General features: G+C 40.3%; 1 protein-coding gene and 1 long non-coding RNA gene across 2 annotated transcripts in view; one reads left to right on the top strand and one right to left on the bottom strand.

Moving 5' to 3' along the window:
• LOC143188708 (uncharacterized) overlaps positions 1-23,601 on the top strand; it is a 150,230-nt gene that overhangs the window by 86,749 nt on the left and 39,880 nt on the right. The window lies entirely within an intron of this gene.
• LOC143177189 (uncharacterized) lies at positions 4,486-9,375 on the bottom strand. Its single transcript, XR_013001545.1, has 2 exons — positions 9,301-9,375; positions 4,486-4,837 (listed from the first exon to the last, which is right to left on the bottom strand). It is a non-coding gene; the product is annotated as an uncharacterized LOC143177189 (long non-coding RNA).

Genomic DNA, 23,601 nt, shown 5'->3' with positions numbered 1-23,601 from the left:
AGCTGAAACAAGAACGACAGTAAAAATTGAAGGAAGAGCCACTTAATGAGTTTTTTCTCCCAAGAAAATTATAGAGGTATTAGAGAAACATTATTCAAATTTCTTACAATTGGGCATCCTTTAGTAATTTACCCTCAATTAGCGAATACACTATTGACTATCGCCAGAATTGCAGTGGAATCTAAATTCAAAAAATGCAAGTAGCCCCAGGCTGCATCGACTCGTTTTCCCATCGAACACTCCGCCATTATTCGCGACAGAACGTCACGCAAGCACTGCACAGGCAATAACGATGAAATTTCAGTCACTACCATTTTACGCGAATTCGCGGAAGCATAAAGTGTGCCAAGTATCTCGCTCGGCAGGTATCTCTCGTAGAATCGAAGTTCTCTGTAAATCAGGAAACTCACGTTGACTCACTGGTCAGAATTTTACATCCAGTATTTTGCTCTGGGAAGCTTTTCATCTGCTTCAAACGAAAATAAACTATCGATGAAATATGTAGGTATTCGTTTTAGTATCAATATTAAGATACAAATCAAATTTTTACATTTTTAAATAGGTATTGTATTATTCACACCTTTACAAGTTTTCACATATTAAAATTCTGTCATGTTAAAATTTTGTCAAACCGTTTAATATCATAATACTGAATACACACTGTGTGGCATACAGTGTCTATTAGTTATAGACTCGACACTAAAGAGTCTCCTATTTTCTACAAGCTCGTTCCTGGTAGCAAGTTAGAATAAAGACTGTATCAACCACAAATCTCTCTCATTCATCTTCTCCACACCCATAAACGCTCTTTTGACCACACCGATGCTTCAGCTACCGAGAAACAGTCTTTTCCATCCGTCGTGAAATCAGCTCAGTCTCGATTAAGGAACGTGAAAGTTCGCCAAGTCGCTACGCGGAGATAATATACAATCCAATTTTCTGGCTCATTCTTGCACCTAACTGGTAAGATGCAAGATTAATGACGGCACAACCGATCGCGATGGCGAACAAAAAAATAATCCCATTTACCTTGTGCCCGTTCCACCAGAGTCTCTTGTGATCGAACAAAAATTAATCTTCATTTTTACGCGACGAAGAGAGCAATTGTTATTTTACGGAATATTCTTTCGGTTTCCTTTCTGTGGATTATGTAATTTTTACGTTGCTCGTTACGCTTCGCGCGCGGGTCAGTGAAAACGCTAGAGCGAAATGTAATTTCGACGCGTTTTACGTTGCCTATGATGCCCCTTCTGATCATTACAGAACATCGAGCTGGCTCGCGATTGCTAACGAGCTGCCGCACGACTGTTATCGAGGCAAGTATGGATTAGATGGACTCGAACCCGGTAGGAATGTTCGCATCCTGTGGAATTACTGAGTCGTCGATCCGAGAACGATATGAAGGCGTGAGCTGACTTCGGAAGCAATAAAACCAAGCAAACTTAGCTACTAATCAGCTAGGTCGTTTCTAATATATTCCCGACGAATGCGATTGTATCGAAGGACTCAACAAATATTCTTTTGGAGAGTGAAACGTGAAAGAAATTTTAATCCACATTTAATGATTATTGATATTTTGTGAGAATATAAGAAAATGGAAAGAAATCGCAAAAATAGTAGGAATATAAGGAAATGAAGAAACAATATAAGAATATAAAGAAATGTTGTTTCAGTATTATAAAATAAGAAAATATTAGTATTAGGGAACGATGTGAGATAGGGTACATACCGAATGGGAGCAATGGAAGAGTCAAATTTTAAATTGGAGAGAAATTTACTAGTGGTCCAGAAATGGTCCAGAAATGGTCCAGTAATGGTCCAGTAATGGTCCAGTAATGGTCCAGTAATGGTCCAGTAATGGTCCAGTAATGGTCCAGTAATGGTCCAGTAGTAGTGGTCCAGAAATGGTCCAATAATGGTCCAGGAATGGTCCAGTAGTGGATCCAATAGTGGATCCAATAGGGGATCAATAGTAGGACCAGTAGTGGGTCCAGTAATGGGTCCAGTAATGGGTCCAGTAATGGGTCCAGTAGTGGGTCCAGTAGTGGGTCCAGTAGTGGGTCCAGTAATGGGTCCAGTAATGGGTCCAGTAATGGGTCCAGTAATGGGTCCAGTAATGGGTCCAGGGAGGTCCTCCAGAGGATCGCCAGGGTGATCCTCATCCTCCGGAGACTTCGGCAGGAATGAGAAATTCGTTGTCCCCTAGGGATATATATATCTTGCAAGACAAGAAGAGGGGGAATCAATGAACCAAATTCTTTGGGTGGTAGACGTTAGAAGATAAATCGAACAAAGAGTAATGTATTACAAATTGACATTTTCAATGAAATACTGATGGTAGTAACAATTTATGTAACATTTTTCATTAGCCACAATTTGGCATACTGTCTCGTGCAAATTATTAACAATAATAATTGTTTTAATTGTGACATAATATCTTTAATCTGACAGGTTTTATTCTTTTTTTAATGATTCCATGGTCATCATATCGTTAGGTGAATGGTAGTTGTTGGTTTTATAACTTGATAAAATTCTTATGGTGATTACGATTTCTCGGTAGTACTGCAGTTTCATTTAAGTTATTAATGAATTTCATAAGAGATTGAATCATGAATACGTTTATAAGTGAAGGATAATGGATTCCAATTTTCAGCTACTTGTCTTCATGTATCTGTGTATCCATAACTCTTAATAGACAAATAAAAGCAGAAGCAATTGTCTTTTTACTGTGGTATTCTTAATTGCTGAAACGACACACTTAATTTCTGGTCTATAATCATTTCATAAATAGAAAATAGTAACGATTGTTATGTTTTTTAGCATCTGTTTACATCATCAGTCTTACTTTCATTTAACAAAACTTTACAACACGACTGTAGCCCTCGTTTTTTAGATTACTCAAATTTGAATAATTTTCCTGTCAATGCTAAAAAATCGTTTATACATACGCTAATAATTTTTCAAACTTTAATATTCCTTACCTAAAATATTAAGCACATAATCTCAGGTTGTCCTTGTACGAGCAATAAAAGATTGCATTTTTATCGGCCTGGCCTTTCGTCAAATCTTATTATATTCCGTACTCTGTCTCCGAGAAAGCGATTCTTATCCGTAGACGATGTACATGTCTCATTTACGATAAGCGCGTCTTTCTCCGAAAGTTTTCGAAAGGTCTGTTTTATGTTTTATCTTAATTGCGGAAAGTCACATTAAGAGACGGAAGCGTGAAGGCAGTTTTATTACGTTTAGCGGCATCCAGAACACAGAAAGGTTTCGTTCTCAAGAGGACAATTACGTCTCACCGATCGCAAGTATTCTCACTGAACGACCGATGCTCTCCCCTTTCTTTTCTGGGCGAACTGCGCTAACTTTACGACGCCAAAACCTGTTGCTCTTCAATCATTGACACTGGACCCATTAACGCTTAACTGTTTCTACCGGATCAATCAAAATAAGTTTTCGAAAAATATGTGAAAAATATTCGTTTATATCTTTTTACTGTTACTCGGATTTAATTCGAAATACATACACTAAATACTTTCACATATATTAAATACTGCAAAATAAATTTCTTAAGTTCCTGCTAGTTATTTAGAAATTCTGAGATCGTCAGATATCATATCTCCTTTTATTTCAATATTAAAAGATAAGTGATAATTTTCAATATAAATAACTGTAACAGTTGCTTTAACTGTTTCGGTAATTCCAACGTTGAGTCAACAATAGCATGGAACAACTGCGTATTTGATCTTTCATTGGACTCTTCAACCACCTGGTCCAGACACAAGGGGAAAAAGTTCTTGTACAATGGCCACAGAATAGGTGGTAATTTAATTAGTCAACCGTGTTGCAAACTGTTGTACCGTTCTGTACACTCATGCAGATTTCCGATAGTGAGTCATTAACGGTCGGTCATGTCTGTGGTAGAGCGTACAGGTGAAGTCACGGTTACCTCTGTGTGCCAGATAAACGCGCGTTTCTTGGATTCTTTCGAAATTCTTCGCGCTCGATACTCAATCTCCGAAGATGACGTAGATCGTGATGGGAATCTGAAATCCAATATCCATTGACGTAATCATTAGTTTTATGCTCTTTACGGCTTAATAAGCTTAAGTTTATTTAAATCCCTCGTTAGTGAGATTCTATTGCCATTCTTATTCACTATGATATTGGAAACTGACAATTAAGATTATACGCAATGGAAATTTTATCAAGTAAATATATATCAAGGAAACACTGTATTAACACGTTATTCTAGTCTACTGACCTTCAGCAACATAACTATCGCTAAACATCTCAGCAAACGAACCCATGCACTCATTTCCAGATCTACGATCTAAATTCTGCAACATGAGATAACTGAAAGTTCCCCAAGGAACAGTTTCATCCCACTCAAATGTCACAATCCCCCTTAACGTTTCGCACAAAAGCCCTAACGCAGTCTTTCATAACGTTTTACAGAAAAGTCGTCACTCAGTTTTTCTCGTCAGACAGAAAACGTGGACACGTTTCTCATGACTGCATCTGGCCAGTGCACCGTCCTCTAAAACGCTCGCCCACCTTGTCATTATGATTGGAAACCCTTTCGGGGAATCAGGTCAGACAGCTGTCTCGTCGGGCGTGCTCGCACACCTCGTCCGTCTCTTCCTCCCAGCGTCGCTTTCTTTCATTTTCTTTCTCCTCCCGAGCTAGCAACAAAGGCCAACGTCGGTGAATCTCGCCTCGCGTACACGTTCAACGCCCACGCGTGTACACCCTCGTAAACGCGGCGACATAATAGGATCCGCGGTCCTCCCTGTTGTCCACTTATGCTCCGAGTCTCACGGTGAATCGTCGGCTGGGAAGAAAAATTCGATAAACTAAATATGTAGATAAGGTGAGTCACGTGCTTCATTGTATTTCCATTTTCTTTTGTGCCCGTTTCAGCTCGGTCTTCTTTGGCCACGGACATTTTGTGCGCTTTGTTCTAAACGTTTAAAGGGAGGTCTCGAGCGTTGCTTCTTAATGGCTGACGATGCTAGGGAGACTTGAGACCTGGCCAGAGGAGATAGTCGCGGATGGGAGCACGTTTGTGCGAGTTAAAGTGGATCGAAGCGTGTTGGAGCGAATCGAAACGTGTTGAAGCAGATTTGAACTCTTCGGAGCGGTTGGAGCGAGGTGAAGTGAGTTGAAGGTGTCGGGATGGATTGGCAGGAGTTGAGAAGGGTTGGAATGAGCTTAAGATAGATATATTTAAAGGAAGGCTGGAAGTTGTTTAAGAGCAATCAAAATAAAGAAAGTCATACCTAATTTATGGTTATATCTATGTATACTAAGATAATTCTTTTTTTTCTTACATATGTATTAGATGCACTTTTTGTAAGTCGAAAATATTTTTGTATTATATTTCTATAAATAATCGAGAATCGAAAAGGACTTAATCGTAGTTATACGTAAGATGTACTCAAGGTACCTGAAAAAGAAGATTGATGGTAATTAGTGATGGTAATTAGAACCTTCACACGATGAACGATACATTCTATTTTATTGGTAATTGACGGTCTCCATAAATTATTCAAGGTGTTCTCAAATTAGAAATACTTTCCATAAACATTAGCGATAACGTTATCTACTTATGTTCCTCATCTTTATTAACCTCGAATGCTATCATTTTGTACCGTAAATCATTATAATTAGATACGCATAACTAAACCCTTGATGAAGTCCTTGAGAGTATGAAGCATTAAATAGTCATTATCGCTCTTAATGCTTCTCCCCGCTGTAGTATTTGAAACTTCAATTGATCATCGGACTCGAATGTGTTAAGCGTCCAAGTATTAGGACATTTACCTGCATACCCTCAAGACATGTCGCCTCTCAGATCTGTCATCGACTAAGATAACACGACAGCCTCAATCTAACCAACCCCAAACCCTCGTAATCAAAATTTTCACCAAAATCTCAAGCACTCAAAACCAGAGAACGTACCGAGTACCCAAAATAAAGAAAAATACTCAAATCTGCGCCACATAAATATGAAAATTCTGCCATGTCCCTCTAACACCGATTTATCTAGTCCAGTCACGTTCGCCGTGACAACGCAGTTCAAATGCAGCGTCCAGCGAAGCGCAACCGATCCTTTCCCCAAGGGCGAAAATAGCGGTGGGCTGATGTCAATCGGTGTCGTGCGAAAAAGCATCCCGTCCCTCCCGTGAAAACGGTTTATCAAACGCGAGAGATTCGAAAAAAATTTGTCACCTGTCGCGTAACTAGAATCTGCCCGATCGATCGAGTTGTCTGCGGTTTTCGCCCGGTGCGGTCTTGTTGAATAACGTCCAGCTCGGATCACCTTCGGCTACGAATGCGTGGCATAACTTTGACACATTGATATTAAGCCGATAAATCGCGGCGAAAGAGCATGTAACGTGCGGTCGAGAGGCGGCTTCGGAAAAATCCATGTCCTGGGTCGGTTCTTCCTGTTCCACGAGTGGACAGACTGCTGCGCACAGTGTTCGAAAACAGCGATTTAGACACGAAAACTTATGTTTCACCTTAACGGTGTATAAATTCTTGTGAACAAATTTATTAACACTATTAACATCAATTTTGCTTAATATGTTTTCATTATTTTACGTTGCAAGAAAATGAAATTATTTAATTAAAGGAAAAAACAAATATGGTTGGGTATTAGAAATGTTTCAGCGTTACATAGCAGTTGTAGTTATAAAATGTGTGAATAATGGAGAAAATAATAAAAAAAAATAATGCATAATGATAAAAAGAGCAATATCGTACCGCTATAACTGGATATACACCAGCGAACACTTCGCGAAAACAGTGTTCGCAAACAATGTCTGCAAACAGTTCACACAAACTTTTTATCACTCTTGCTCGATTTTTCTAAGCACACTAAGAACACTTTGCGAACAGATCGTGAACTCTGGTGTATTCATACCTTTACTTTAAAATTACATTATAAAAGAAATAGCAAAAAGTAGTGGCTGATTTTTAGGAAAATTGTAGAACTGAATTGTAGTTTAAGTTCGTGGTGGAATTTTGACCAGTACTTCAAAATCAAAGATAACTGTACTAAAAAATTGGCTACTTTTGAATACGTTTAATCAAAACGGTCATACATTTTTTTAAATCTGTTTATTACAGAAATAGAGTATGCACCTTTTTTTACAAAATTCATGAAGCATGAAGTAATTCAGTGTTAACATCATTGCTTGCTAGAAGGAGAAACATGAACCATTAAACAACACTTTTAAGGATAGTGTAAATTACAGATTTCCGTGTAAGAATTATCTTATGTAAACAATTTTCAATCATAAATAAAATTTCAAACAACGATCGTAGAAAATGTAGAAACTCTCCCCAAAAATTATATAATCGAACATGGTCAAAATTTGGATTTTTTCGCAGCCAGATAGCCATTTCCGAACGCTGCGCGACGTACGCGGATACGGCGGCTGTGTTATCATCGCTTCGCGCCTTGTCGCCGCACGCATAACAATGTTAACAGAGACGCAGTTGGTCGTGACTTTGGACCGCCTTCCGTTCGCCTCTCAAGGAAAAAAATGTGTCCTCTGATGTTCCGTTTCCCTGGTTATCGAGTATTTTGCAAGAATAGAGAAGTACGCGCGCAGTAGAGTCGCCGAGTCTCGTAGCGCGTGGTGATCGTTTGCAATTGGGAGCATCGGGTTCGTGATGCAACTTCAGGCTGTCTACAATGGTATTTAATTTTCCTTATATTTTCGAACGATTTCTTTTGGTGCTCTACAAGGTGTCGCTTTACTGGCAAAATTTATTGTGGCGTAGAGAATGTACGCGTTCTGATGGTTAATTGTTCGATGGTGTGTTTAGTATTTGCAGCATTACCATCACGTTAATATTGTTTGGAAGTTTGGTAGGACGGGAGTTTTAATTAGGTTCTGTGCGTCGTGTCAATCACCGTGGGACCCCGCAGCAGGCAACGCGTTAATTGAGATTCTGTACCTCATTCGTTGGTAATGCTTATTAGCAAAGATTAATGGTTAACCATTTATTTTTAAACATCTACATTATAATTGTTTATTGAAAGCAATGGCTTTCTATGTAAATTCGATTAGTGATTTATGTGTCTTCGAAAGTGTTTCACAGAAATGCTGTTCCACCTTTTCTTTTGTGCTTCTAAAATCAAGTTCATCGAAGCTTTAGATAAGCTTCATTGTTAAAACTGATTATAAAGCCGTCGTGAATGAATCGATGAATCATCCGTTCTAGCAAATCGAAATAACCGTTGATTCTCCAGGAAATCGAATTAGAATCCGGTTGCTCAACGTGACCAACTGTGTGTAACGGTAACGTCATCGATTTGTTCCAAAATGAAAGCATTTCTACTTGAAACATTTTTCTTCGACGTAAACCAAGAGGAAATAGATCTGATCAGATCCGGAACTTCCTTCATATCATGTAATCAGAAACGGTAGATGACAGTGAAAGCGCATTATTTGCTTATGCTGAATCTTACATAACATCCCGTGCACACGCGCATAATGCCGCGATTAGGTTCCATTAATCTAGTTTCTTTTGTGCGGTTCCACGTACGTATCTGCTGCCGCACATTCTTTTAGAAATTGCACATTTTTTACGGGAACTAGTTCCAAATGAAATGGACATTCATCTTTGGGGGCTCAGAGAAAATAAAAATCTGGAAATTAAACTTTAAAGAAGTTGGAAAAATTAAAGACTTTTAGAAATTCAATTTTTAAAGCTTGGAGAAAATTAACTTATCTCCACAAAAAACTTCACAGAAGTAAAAAAATTACGCCAAGTACATGAAAAAGTCGAGGACAAAAAGGGGGGTACTACAAAAAAATAGAAGACCCCGCAAAAGAATAAAAAATTACAATATAAAAAAAATATATGCAATCAATATGAGCTGCAAGTACATATCCCCACAAAAAAAATAGAAGATTGCAACATATCCCTTCCAAAAAATATACTTGAAAACGAAATTTTAGAAACTTGCGGAAAATAAATGTTAGTAAGAATGAGAAATTAAATTTTGGAGAAAAAGAGAAATGCAGAAAACTGAAACTTCACAAATTCGATAAATTATGTTTACTTAATAATAATTTCTTTATCTCAATTCTGTACAAATTGTAAACAGAATGCAATAAATATCTCCCAAGCTCGATAAAGTATATCCCCCAAATCTTCATAAAAACAATATTAAAAATTATAAAAGAAAAAGATAGCACAAGTTGCTTGAACGTACAAGCTTCGTTTACCCATTAATTTACATTACTATAATCTTCAATATAACCACTATCTTACCATGTAACAAGCCACATCAAAACCCCTCAAACCATACACTAAAATCGCTCTCTCATTCCCGGACTTCCGCGTGTCGTCACGAAAACCCCGTTACCACTTTCATACGTAGCCAAAGAAGCGGTTCTCGCGTCACGCGTTATTCATTTCGTCCTAACCACGGTTTTTCGGCGAAATAAATCTCACTTGTTATCTTCCGTACTCTCTTCACCTCCGCGCACACGTACACGCGACGCGCAGAGCCGAGCGTTGCAGCTGCAGCACACAGGGAAGCCAGTCCCGCGTGCATCGGCACCCGATGCATCGACACGCGTCCCACACGCACGCAGAGCGTTTTTCGAGCACGACCGTCGACGCACACGCGTGTGCGTGGCGTTTGCTCGGGGATTGGCTCGGCCGTCGCTAGAGGGGATAAGGAAACGCTGCGCGGTGGGGAGAGATGTGCCTACAATTCTACTTGGTTTCGCGTAGTGAGCGAGTGAGTGAAAAGCAGTCAGTCAGTCATCGGACAACGCGGCGGGAGTATGCATGGTGTGCGGGAGCTCAGTCGGTGGGCACCCTTAACCGAGACACGTTTGCTCGACTCGTGATTATGGACCGAGGGGATCGCGCACGCGTCGTCAGTCGTTGAAACGAAGCGCGCGGAACGTGGCGATCGACGCGTACACGCGATTCTGGAGGAACGATAACAGTGCACTGCCAATTGTCCACTGCCACTGGACGGGGATCCTCGAGGCCCTCGGGATCGGAGAACAGATTCTTCGCGGTGTGTTCAGACCAGAAACAGCATTTATTTACGCTCGCGTTCTCTCGCTGGGAGAGGTCGATCGGTGACAACTCTACGCTTCGGCTCTATGGTCTCTCTTTATGGTCACCGATCCAGCGTTTTAAGGCTCGTGTAAAACGATACGATAGATCATAGTCGGCGGACACCAATGGACGTTTCCCACGGTAGTGACGTGCCGTCAGTTTCCTTGCAACACGTGACTAGTGGAGAGACGCTCGCAAGATGCCCAGCCAAACTACCACCATACTGCTCAAGTGCTCGATGGTGGACGTGCCCGCGCTCAACCACGTTAAGCTGAAGTCCCTGTACGGAGTAAGTAGCCTAGCCTCTCGATCGGCCGTGCCCGTGTATTTTAAGTACGCGCCGCTGTCGTGCAATACCGTGCGTTTGATAAGGACCAGCCTCTGGGGCGAACATAACGGTATACACGCGGGCATACGGCGTGTGTCGTGTTTGTTAGTGACCCGAGACCGATGATGTACGGTCCTCGGTGATCGGAGGGACTCCTGCCTTCGCGTGTATGTATATGCATATAGGAAACGTTTTTCTGCCGCCTTTTGTCTCGTTCACGGGGAGGCGCTTTTGTGACCCAGGAGGATAATGGACCCTTGCGAATCTCTCGGAGATCCCTACTGATTTCTTGGTACCGTTCTGTGGGTTTTATAATGATGCTAATTGCACTATCTGATTCTTAGGTTGATCGTGAGTTGTAGTACATTTTTTATATGTTGTTTCCTGTGGTTTTCGTTTGATGGGTCGAGTGTTTGTGGGATGCAAGGTAAATGTCCTAATACCTGACACTTAAGATGTTAAATGTCCCAGTAGGTAAACAGTCTAAAATTGTATGTCTCAGTACTTCAATTATGAGGTCCCAGAAATTGAGGATACTATTTTATGACACTAGATTTTATTTTAAATTAGATTACCTAATACGTTAGAATTTAAGCCTTAAGTTGGATAAAGTTAACGTTAGTGTTTAGCATGGTCAACTACTGGGACATTTATCTTACAGTGCTGGTTAGAAGAGAGTTTGAAAAGTAAACAATTACTGAAATACTGGTGGAGATGGTATCATAATGCTTCACGCGGAGAAATAATAGGGATTTGTTGTGTATAGGAACACCTTTTAATGCAGAATTGAAAGACATTCTGTTTATATTGTAATTCTCTTAAAGTTGGAATTCTTCTGTAATTATAAATATAGCATTACTTAAGATTAAGTGTTTTGATAGAGTTCTTTATAAAAGGGGGTTAAAAAACTACATAAAATTATACAAGTGAAGGTTTACCTCATTAATCGTATTTACGAAAATTGAATTCTCATAAACTTTTACTGTCCAGCTATAATACTGACAGTATACTAGTTGAAAGTTGAACTTTTATCCCTTATTAAATAGAGGTTATAGTTAACTCACTGAAGCACCATAAGCGTTTCACATATAATTTATCTACAGTACCGTTCAAGCAATAAAACATATCCTGTAAATACTCTTCAAATTCAGATTCAAGTATAATCTCTGCGGTCCAAGGTACATATGTACATTAAGAAACCCTAAATCTTCGCAGACGTAAATCAAACCCCAAGTTCAAGCGTCTTAAAAGCATGATTGATGTCGCCTCGTCTTCCAGCCACAGAAATACGTATTCTAATGTCTAATTTCGAATGCTATTCTCAGCGAAAGCGAAGGAGGATCCTTGGATCGCGTTCCAAATCCTTAATACCGATTTCAAAATTATTGAGAACCTTCCGATGCCAGAAGTTCGCTTGTTCCGCAAAGTCGCGTGCATTGACCATCGCCAGTTCATCGGTCGAGTGGAACGAACCCAACGGTCGGTGGAACAAAAAAAAAGTCTCATCCCTGGCCGCGTGCACGCGCAGCGTAGCCGCGAGGGCTCATGACAGGGTGTATAAAGGGGAAGGTCTGGCCACGGTGTCTGGAGATGTTTGTGCCTCATTAACGTTAACCTCGTTCGACGCGAATGCAGATGCATACACGAGCTGGGAGGCGTCTGTCCAGGAGTCTCACGCTCGTCGACTTGTAATATGCACTTGTGTGCATACGTGTGCACCGATGAATACGGTTTTGTGACGCACGGGGCACAGTGCGCTATTGTGATGTTTTTGGACGAGTGATGTCAATTCGAATTACTCCTGTACAGAAATTTCTCTAAATTCCATTCATCTTCTGGAACTAGAGCGTTGAGGTTTTGTGATTTCTTCGGCTAAGGGACTGCTGAGTTCGTGATTCTCTACTTTTTGGAAAGTTTGAAGTTACGAGGCCTGATATTTTTAATTTCAATTATAGTTCAGAAAGTTATATGCTTTTGATTATTAACTGTTAGTGGGAATCGTAAAAAAGGCTGTAAAATAGTTTGATTTTAGAGTTTGCGTTAGGTGTTCTTCAGACTGGTACGAGAAAAAAAGTGTGGCGCCAACGTAGGGGCGGTGGGTGCACATGTGTGCGACAAAAGTGCAGGCTGATCGCAATGGCGCGCATACGGTACTTCGTATTGACAAACGGACAATGGACTCGCGCGTTTACGGTGTAAAACCGTACCAAGAAAAGTGTCACCGTGTTGTTTGCAATTGCCTCGATAAAGTGTACCTTAACAGAGGAGGCCAATGGTGGCAGGGGCACGAGGGACAAGGGGAAATGTGTATTCTGAAGAGTCTCCAAGTAATATGCAGTGTCGCATTTACCACGAATTTCGAGCACAGTTAATGAAGTATCGCATTCGCTATAAAATTACAGGTCTCGTGTCGTAGGTACTATCTTATTAAAGATTACATGAAAATAACATTCCGAATGTGAGTTTTAGAATTTATATTCACTCAACCAGTGGCTTATCATTGTTATCTATCAATATTGTTTGAAATAAAAAGTGCTTCATTCTAGATGAAATTTAATATCCTGTATATCAGTTTAATTATCGATACACCAAGCGCCATTTCCACGTATCTACATACTGCGAACAGAATTAGATAAATATACAGCACTATTGACATCTATCTAAAAAAGATAAATTCAATTGTTCTTGCTTGTTATTTAAAAAAAAAAAAAAAAAAAAGAGAGAGAAACGCACGATCAATTATTTATCTCGATGAAAAGTAGTATTCTTGCGTAGAGAAAGCAGACGTTTAATTTACATAATAATCACTTGCTTGATCGTACGTAGCAAATCGCGAGGCGTAAAAATGAGTCGATCCTTATCGATAGCACAACAATAACTTTCATTATCGGATATCAAGTCGGACGATCGATATCGTGTAACGTTTCGAGCAACGTGACTCCCTCTGGCCACGAATGAACAGAGAGGGTAAAGAAGAGGTGGAGATGGTCTCGCGTTTTCCTCTGAGTGCATCTACGTTCTAAATATAAATAGACGCTTTTAATTCACTGTCACTGCTGCAGGGGAGAAAAGGGACACGGTGTGTGGGAATAGACACGCAGAAAACCACTCGAAAGTGACGAAAAATTCAACGGGCATGGGACACGTGCATACACGTGCAACGCATCGCCACATGTGCCTCTTGAGAAGTATATTTCGTCTCGGGAGAGAGGCTTCGCTATTCTCAGTCGCCAGATAAATAAATCGATTCACCTCGACGAGATAACCGATCGATATTGCAACAGTGCATAGTACATTGTGTCGTAATTGCGCGCACTGTGCTCACGATAAAACTGACGGATAATCTGCGAGCTAGGTGACCTACGAGAGAACACGTAAAATCAATTTTTACGCTTTATTGCTTTTATCGTAACCCGTTTTCTGGTTAAAACACAGTTTCTCTAAAGGCAGTGGATTTTTCTTTTAGACCTCACCATGTCAAGTTGAGGTCACACAGGGACCTGAACACAAGCTTTTAATTTTCAAACTCAAATTTTAAATTTCTCCACTTTCAAAATATTTTTATACATTGATTACAATTTTCTAACTTTCAGTTCTTGGAAATCTATATTTGATCGAGAGCGCCTATTCTCCTCAAAAGTTGTTAAACTTTTTTTTACCAGCATTTGAAATGTTCCCAGTCTGCCATCTAGTCTTGTGCTAGACTTGAGACGCCATCCGTGATTGTTAGTAAATCGAAAACTGTAACCCGATGCCAGAGTGGAGCTTCCCCAAGTAAACGAAAGCAGTCTAGCTACGTAGCAAACGTTTTTTGTCGGGATTCCGACAGAAAATGGCCGAGGAGGGGTCGGGGACGTTAAACAAATAGGATCCGCTATTTCCTCTTCATAGAGGCGTTACATTTGGGATAAAGAATCGAGAATCGAGGATCGAACATTTCAAAACAAGTTCATTTTTCCCTCAGGTATATAGGGTGTCCTAGAACTGATGGTACAAGCAGAAAGGGGCTGATTCTATACGAGAAAATGAAACGAAAATATAGTATAATTCCACATACAAAATTAAAAGTGTCAGAAAAAAGAACATGATATACTACACTAGCAGTATAATTTATTCGAGCCTTTATTCGATACATCCACCACACAATTTTACGCGAATGCCAAAACGTTAACTTGTGATCCTTGTCGTAGGATCCTCTTCTCGACAGCCTGTTGACCATTTTGGGTCTCAAGTGCCCTTGGGTTTTCCCTAGATAGAGGAGTATTTTCAGGTACAGGCTACGTGATACTGCTTCGACTATCATCTGTAGCGTGCTAACATTACTTCCTCGTACAATTTCGTACAAAAGACTTTGAGAAAAATAATCTTCATTCAGTATTCGTTGACTTGTGTACAGCACGATAGCGAAGCTCGATCTTAAGACGATGGAAAGATCCTAAGCAGAGGTTACGCAGAACTACCCCTACTTCTAAAGAGTGGGGAACGTCAAGTGGTAACAAAAAATACATTCTAGCTCGAGGTCGAAAATGACCTAGTTCAAGGTAAATTATGAAAGTACAGACCACCAGCTGAGAAATGCTTCTCTAACGCAAATAAATAAGCTTCTAGCAGAGCAGATTTCCAACACGATATCGTGCTTTGTTTTTGAGAAAATTGAGTTTGAATTATGATCGAGTACAAGCGTATGGAAGTACAGTTTTGGGTGCTTGAGGGGTATACAGTGTAAGAGGGCCTCTCGGTCTGACCACTGACTGTCTCTTCGGTAAGCTAGAAGCATTTCTCTTTTCCTGTTTATCCCTCAATTATCTAAAACTGTACTTCAATACACTTGTATCCGCTTAAAATTCAAAATCAAGTTTGATCGAAACCGAAGCACGATATCAAGAAATTTAATTCTATATCTTCGTCTTATTTTCTCGTCTAAATTCACCTTTGAACCACCAGTTCTGGGACACCCTTGTACATGTACCGTTGCCTCCGAACATCGAATTGGACCAGCTCGCAGACAGAAATGACCAGAGGCTAGTATCCGATCGACAGTGTCGCTTTAATTCGATAACCTGTTTCCTTTTTATGCGTCGATTCCGCTCTCACGGAGAGCAGCCATGGGACACAGTTGCTGGTGTTGGTTTTTTGCTCGATCTCCCCGTACGTGCGCTATATATACGCACGCGTGTGGCAGCGTACCTGGAATAAAGTGACCAGGTCGAGCCCGTGGCCGTGAAAGTTCCACTCGTGTGTTACAGGCCATCAGGGCTGTCTCGCAGCTTCCCGAGGAGCAGACGGGGAAGAGGGTCCCTCGCTCGCCTCGAGGAAAGGGAGAAATTTTCGAAAGCGACCGCGACGTACCTTTTCGAATCGTGCTGCGCGCGCATCTTCTCTCGTTGATCTGCTTTTTCCATCGTACACACTGACCCGCTCTTCTTTCTTCTTCTTCTTCTCGCTCCCTTTGTGCCTTAGCGTACGATCGGGGAGCAGCACGATCCCGATCTCCTTTTATGCAAAACTGGAAGCAGTTAAAATGTCGTCTTGGGTGGCTCGGGGTGTAGCTTTTCCCTTTTGAGTAAGAGGCGAAGCTGGCCTGCTTTACTCTCCGGCGAACTTTGGTAAATGTTTTCTTAAGTAACTCCGCCGGTGTCTCGTTAACTGGCCGTGGAGGTATTATCATTAATCACCGGCTATCTCGTCGACGTATCTTTTTCATCCTCTGAGAAGTTACGTTCGTTTTGTCTCTTTTTAGCGGTAATGTTCATTCTTCGGAAATTTCAGAGAAATTTATCTTAAATTAAAGGGAACCGAGTGTCGCTCGCAGTGTATGCCTTCTTTCTCTTTTTCAAAAAGATTGTATCGTTAAAGGATTGTATGTCCATTGTTAATTATTCGTTATTAACACTTTGATTGTCACACGATGATAAAAATTATGAATCATTTTTAGAATTTTTATGTTTGGTTCGGCCAGAAATGAATTAATACTATCATGAGGATAGATTCTACGATGAAGAAACATTTTTACTAAATTTTGACGTTTGTCTTCATATTCATATACTCAAATTTCCCGCGTCACTTTCGTTAGAGATACACGGCACAGATAGTGTGTAACTGGTTTGTACCTGAGGCGAACGTAAACAATTTTCACAAATGAAAGAGCAACTCGACCCATCGGTCGGATAAAGTCGTCTAATATCCAGTATTTCTGCTGATCAGTTACTGAAAGAGAAGTTCCACGTTACATTGAAGTGTTCTCGGAGCATACGCATCGCGATTGATACTAGGCGTGATATGGTCGTTAGACGAGCTTGGACACTGTATACTTAGGGGGCAATAAACGTTCAGCGTCCAGGAGGACGGGTTAAACAATTTCCGATTAATAAGAAAGAACGCTGAAGCAGGTTTCTCTTCGCCTGCAGCGACAGAGCGAATCACTTTGGACATACTCACACGCGGATTACACACCTTCGTGCGTTTATCTGCGCATTCCCTTCCTAGATCGCGTCTCACGCCTATCTGCGCCACGTAATTATTTAATTCTATAAAATTTCTGTTATCCCTATATTTTTGAGTTTACAGGGGAGTACGGTACTTCGCATAATCTTAATATACGCGAATTGTAGAGTGATGCGAAGTAATTAAGCAAGGACTGAGAAGTTTGATTGAATTAGAAATTATTGACTATAAAATTTCTTATGATTGAAAGATTGTTCTATTATTATTATAGTTTTGAGCATTAGAATTCTATCAAATTAGCTTTCAGTTATCACTTTATTGCTTGTTTACATTTGGAATGGAATTAGAAAGTGGTAGGAATATAAAGGTTTAATTAGTGTCTTTATTATGACGACGTGCACAGTATGTACACAGCTTCAGGCCAATGCACATGAGCGATATTTTGAAGCACGATCTCGTTGCAATTATAGGTCTGTATTCGTTATTTATAATTGAGGAAACAGACAAACATACGATCTCAACGAAATCGTGCGTTAAAGTATCATTCGTGTGCATTGGTCCTTCATAGGTTTACAGAAGCTCCTAGTGCACAATGCCTAGCAAGTGCCCTTCTTTTATCAAAACAGCACCGATTTCCCCATAAATCCTCGCAAAGCCAGCACCTGCGTCCCTTGAAAAACACACGACTCGAAAGACCCGCAGGGTCCCTGCTGAAAAGTCCTCGAATAGTCGACGCTCCGAGCATTTCTCGCAATCCAATTCGGTTTCCTCGGCAGTGAGCGAAACGAGAGTCACCAGAAGGCGTGGCAAGTGGTTCGACGTAGCCTTTCGCCAGTCGGCAATAAAATAATTCGAGCAAACACTCGACTCCTCTCCCTGTCCTTCGGCCGGAAGAACAGACGTCGCCTCTTGAGCACACACAACCCCTTTTTTCGTCCGCTGCTGCGTGGCGGGTCAAAGCGAGCAAAGCGACGCGTGTCATTCGCCTCCTACACTTGTGTGCGCGCGCGTTCTTCGCGTTACCCCAGGGAACTGGCAGCCCTTCTTTGCCCTTTTCGACAGCCATTGCGAGTCCTCTCGAGCTCGACTCGCGCTCGATACGCGCTATGACCCATTGTCGGTCGGTCCACTCCCTGGGACCAGTTTCCTCGGAGCCCAATGGGAGATGCGTCATTGCGTACGTGCGCGCGCGAGCGCAATTGTGCTCCACGCGAAAATCGCGGCTAGTCGAGCGAGAAGGCGACGCGCGGCGTTTTTGCCATGGGGACGAGCTCTGGGAGTTGAGAAAAAGGTCAGTCGCCGCTGTTATTACCGTAAACGAGGTCTCGTTTTTCGGGCGAAGTCGATCGCGCGCGCTACTTCCTTCGTACCATGAAAGCAAGACGCTCTTATTGGTCGTGTGGAGTAATGAACCTGGGTGGTGGAGATGTAGAAATCGTCTGTTCTATAATCTACTTTTATTAAGCTCTTTCGATAAAATTACGTGTATCAAAATTGTAGAGATTAATTTTATCGTTTCGTTCCTGGAGTAATTACTTCGACAGAGTGTCGTTATTACTTTTAACGTAAATAAGTTTGTGGAATAAGAATTCCAGAATTTATGTACCTTTTTCCTCTTGAATCTTTTTTAACTTCACCTTGCTGGCGTAATAAAATTGAATTTAGTAATTGGTTAACTAATTTCGAGTACATTTGTCGAAATCGTACGTTTATTTTATACAGCAAGCTGTTCATAAAAGAAAGTGTTTTCTTAGAAATCACGCGATTAACGAACAGGAAACTAAAATTTAACTGGATTTGCAGAAAAATGCCAAATTGAATCCGTACCAAAGTGCTTAATAACAGTCTTAACGCGTACACCCTTCTTGAATAGGATCGTTAATTAGTAGTTGCGTGTCGCGAGTTGGAAATAAAAAAAGATTGCTTACGATTTTTCGTGGCAACCGGACGAGTGCGGCTGTCGCAATGTTCTGAAATCAGTCGAGAGTTAACCGTCTGTCGCTAATACCAGAAGCAGTTTCACCGATCAATGACCACCGACTAATTGGTACTTGTGAAAACGACCCCGACTAGGAAATCCTTCGTGTCGTGCTCTTGCGTTAACGTCACGGCGAACGTCGAAGAGTGCAGCTTGCGTTTGCTCGATGCACAAGAACTTTTACTGGCTATCAGAAAATGGTTAATTGATTAGAAAACGTGCGACAGTAAATAACACACGTTCGAATGGAACAGAAACTTTAACTAGTTCCAGAATTCTACTTTTCGAAATATTTGATCGTTAACAAGAAAATGTTTACAAGCTTCTTTCAAAGATAATTTATTTTTAAATAACGTCGCTGTTCAGTTTGTCAACCATGACAGTCACGATGACGAGCGTGCCTGTCTGTCGTGTTTGAACATATTTTCCAGTAACGTAGTAAGAATAATAGAGGAAACGTAGTTAGAATCGTTGTCTAAAGATTGCGTTGTAGTAGGCCGGATATATGTATAATTAATGATGTGTGTATCACGGCTGTCATTAGTCGGGTTGCACGCGTACCGCATTCTGGTGCGTCAACTAACGAGACAATTGACAACCGACCTAGATCTTAGAACTTACGATTCCTTGTGTTGCGTTCCAGCTTCTTGTGTACACCCATTCCGCGGACCACTTGTGAAATATTCACCGAGTCGTGACTCGAGTTCATAAAAATCATAGCGGGAAAAATTGCGGGACGAAAAGCGGCGAGAAACTATGACTCGAAAAATGTCCTGGCAGCGTTGGTTTTAATTTTAATGAATAGAAACCAAAAAGGGGACATAAAAATAGTTTCAATTAAAGATCTGGGTTACAACTCCGTTTTTAAAATATAAATAGTCGTGCAAATGTAAACAGTACAGTAGACAAGTGTGTGGATATAAAACTTCTTCATTAAGTAGATTTTTAATTACTTGATCCGAATATATTTCATCTGATGTAGGTCTAAAGTATTGGGACATAAAGTCAAGGGTATTAAAAACGTATAGAGGGTTAAAAATCCTCATGATTTGCATCTTTTTTTATTCGTTTTTTACTTATATAATTAGTCTGCGTAATTTCTTTTCAAGTAATACATTTGGCCACGCCCAGTTTATTCACGATTCGATTTGGTCAGAGTGGATCTTTTCAGTGTCTAACTCGATTGTGCAGACCCAATTTCTTCGTGACTTGATTTTACCGTATCGAATCTTCTCGTGATCTGACTCGACCAGGTTTAATCTTCTCGCCACCTGACTTGACCAGACCAACCTTTACGATCTAACTGGACCATAATGAGCTTAATTTCCCTGAGAGTTGTCCGGACTTGACCGAGTTTTCCTGCAATACGACTTGATGAACTATTAAATTGACTTAAAGGAGTCTTCCCGCAGTTTAACTTGATCTGATACCTTTCCGCGATCTTAATTAATTCGATGTATAGTGTAATTTTTTGCTACACGACAGGTTCAATTTTCCCCTAATTCGATCATCCAACAGTCCAATATGGATCTAATTCCTTTACAATCGATTCGATTAAACCGAATTTTCTTGCACCTCTATCGAACAATCCCAATCTCCTTATAAGCGAACTCGACCAAAACAGATCTGTTCACAATTCGACTCGACCAGATCCTAATCCCATCGTGACCCAGTCTCTTCACGAACCAAACTGACCCAATTTCCTCGCGAGTGAACTCGATGCCACTCGACCCAATTCCTTCGATTTGAAGTCCATCACCCTGGCACACCTCTATCGCGCAGCAAAATCCTAATAGTCCGATAAATCAGGTTTTAAGGTTTCCCAGTATGCTATTTACCTTGGAAAAACAATCGAACGTACTCTTCTGAACCGAGGAACAATAACTCAGGCGCCTCGCGGGCTTTATGGGTGGGCCTTGCACCTTTCCCACAAGTAAAAGCGAGTCAGTCGTTGATAAGTCGGTCCCACGGGTCACCATAGAAAAGTGAGCCAGGAGCGATCGTCTTACTGGCATCCTTCGAGATTCTCATGAAATTTCTCTGTCCTGTGGAAAGTATCCCTGATTTCGTCGTAATCAATGGCCATGGGCTGTCAGGCGTCCCCGCGTATTCAGTGGAATTAATTCTATTGGGAAAAGGGAAATCGCTTCAACGCGATATCATCCTGCGTTTTGCGAAACGTTGCCAGTAATCGTGACCAGCTTTTACTTCGCTACGGAACACCTGTTCTCTTGCGGATTTCCGTCCACACGTATTACTTTTCCTAATTGTTATCCTTCTACAAGTCACTTGAGTTTGAAGATTGCAGTTTGTGATGACACTGAAAACGCTGGTTGGTTTCATTTGCGTACACAGTCTTCTGCTGTTTGGAGAGGGATAAGGGATTTAATAAGCACCTACTGTAGGTATATGTTCTATGAGAAGGTGTTTGGAAAGTATTAGGAATAATGCTTTAATTAATACATATAGTACCTATTAAATTTTTTAGCCCCATCGAAATAGCAACATGGGTAATGCTATTCATAGTACACATAGATATAGTATCTATACAATTCCAGGAGACTTCTCATGGTGCACGTAGGTATAGTTCCTACCTACGTTCATAATCTACCATAAGCATACTGTTTTATTACTAGATTCAGGAAAATGATAGAAGTTTAACAAAATTATTTAAAACTTGAATTGCAAAATAATAAAGGATTATCCTCTACTCAATGCTGAAAGGGTGTCTGAGAATTTCTCGACGTTAACGCGTGGTGCTGTCTTTTAACTTGGTTCTAAATATTCGATGATTCCCAATGCGTCTCAGAATCAGTAAAAGCGTTTGCTCGAGCGTCGGGAATACAAAAAAGCAACGAGAATTCCATTGCAATGATCATAGAGACGATTCGTGGCATTAGAATGTTCTTTAGCGTTCATTCTGTCGTTATTGCGATCGTCATTTTCCATGCAATCATGATCGCCGCGTTCTTCAAGAGTCTGTTGAAATCTGAAGATCTGTTGCAGTTGCAGGTTACGAAATAATTGATTTAAACTGAATCAAGGTAGATAGCGCGGCCTAATTTCTGGAAATAAACGGTGCACGAGAAGTATTTGATTAGCAAGTTTACTGTAAACGCTGGTGTTATCTTTGATTGTAGAGCGTTATCAGTTGTTTGAAGACAGGTTTGTATTGTATCGCCGTAATAAAAGTAGATCTTTGTAATCGAATCACTGTATTTAATGCGCCAGGTATTATCGAGTATAAATCTTTTTTGCATATCTATATCGTGGAATTTTTTTTAATCGTTCGAGCATTAATATTGGGAGAAATGAGTTGTCCTAGTGATAGTGAAAGTGTACAGGGTGATGCAAAGTTAAGTGCACTTTCATATTTTTGAATTTTAAGTCTCTGTCTTTTCATATTATGCAGTTTACTATATCTTTTTAATATTTTTATGTGGGGGATAATGTATGGAAGATCTAAGATAAAATTTGTTTACAAGTATTTTCGTCTTCCAAAAATTGAACTGGAATATTCTGCAGGTACACGTGCACCTAGTTTGTTTATAAATACATATTATGACATACTCTGTTACACGTTAATATATTTACATTGTAAATGAAGTCACGCATACTCAAATTACTCATCAGCAGAGTGTATAAAAGGGAGGTAGAACAGAAACAAGATGTATTCAACATCTAAACGTCCGTTAGTAACAAGTGGAACCTTTATTTTTCTTATTCGTCACTGCATTGTATAATATGTGAAAGAAGCTAATTACACGAGTTTCTTAAAAAATGTATTGCATTCGGAAAGGAAAACTAAAATTCAAACTCAGGGTACAAAAAATATACTCCTTCTTAGAAGTGATAATCTATAATAAATACACACGTAAATGTAAAATACATTGTTCGTTGATCAATATAAATATACATAAGTATCTTTCTCTATCAAGAGCTTCACAAAATCAAAATGTCTGTGCGTGCCTAAACGAAGGATCTTCAAATATAAATTTTTCAAAAACTGTTAAGGTTCGTATAAAAAATTGTATTTCATCTTTTGCTAACATCATATTGGTCGTGAGGTTATTCTCTATATTTTGTAACATATCTTGCTAATTTATAAAATAATAAACACGTTGAATTTCTATAGTATCTCGAGTATTTTTACACTCCCATTTTTACACCCCATATGAGTTATCAGCGAAAAAGAAGGGAATACATTCAGTAATCGTCGTACAGTAATTTTCGTTTTAATCTAACTAATTACAAGTTAAATGCACAAATCATGGATTTTTACAAATTCATAAATTGTTAATTTACACTCCGATTAGTCGTCCAACATTTTCACCAGACTAATCAGTGATTAATAATCACAAATTCACCCCAGTTCACACGAATCAAATACCTACCCAAAGTTAGCCGAAGCAAATGACGCTAACCAATAAATAATCAACGAACAATTCATCCTTTCTTTGTGCCCACTGGCCAGCATCCGAGCTTTATACGGTCGGTCGCCGTCTGGCGCGCAAGTTTCCAAAACCGTGTAGAAAAAGGAGCTTTTATCGATCGGCTGGCAGTAAGGAGCGAGCGGCTGCTCGGCGCAGGAAGTCTCGGTCGTCCGTGGATTCCGTTTTATCGGCGTGCTCGCCCACGCACTGTGCACACTGTTCTGGAACAAAAGTAATGGTCCAGCTCCTCAAAAAGGTTTCCTCCCGGAAAAAGGTCGTTTTTCTATGCGAAACTCCGCGAGGGACGCGGC

This window comes from Calliopsis andreniformis, chromosome 3 (genome assembly GCF_051401765.1).
Source record: "Calliopsis andreniformis isolate RMS-2024a chromosome 3, iyCalAndr_principal, whole genome shotgun sequence".
NCBI lineage: Eukaryota > Metazoa > Arthropoda > Insecta > Hymenoptera > Andrenidae > Calliopsis > Calliopsis andreniformis.
The sequence above is the reverse complement of the archived record's forward strand: the minus strand, read 5'-3'. Positions and strand labels throughout refer to the sequence as shown.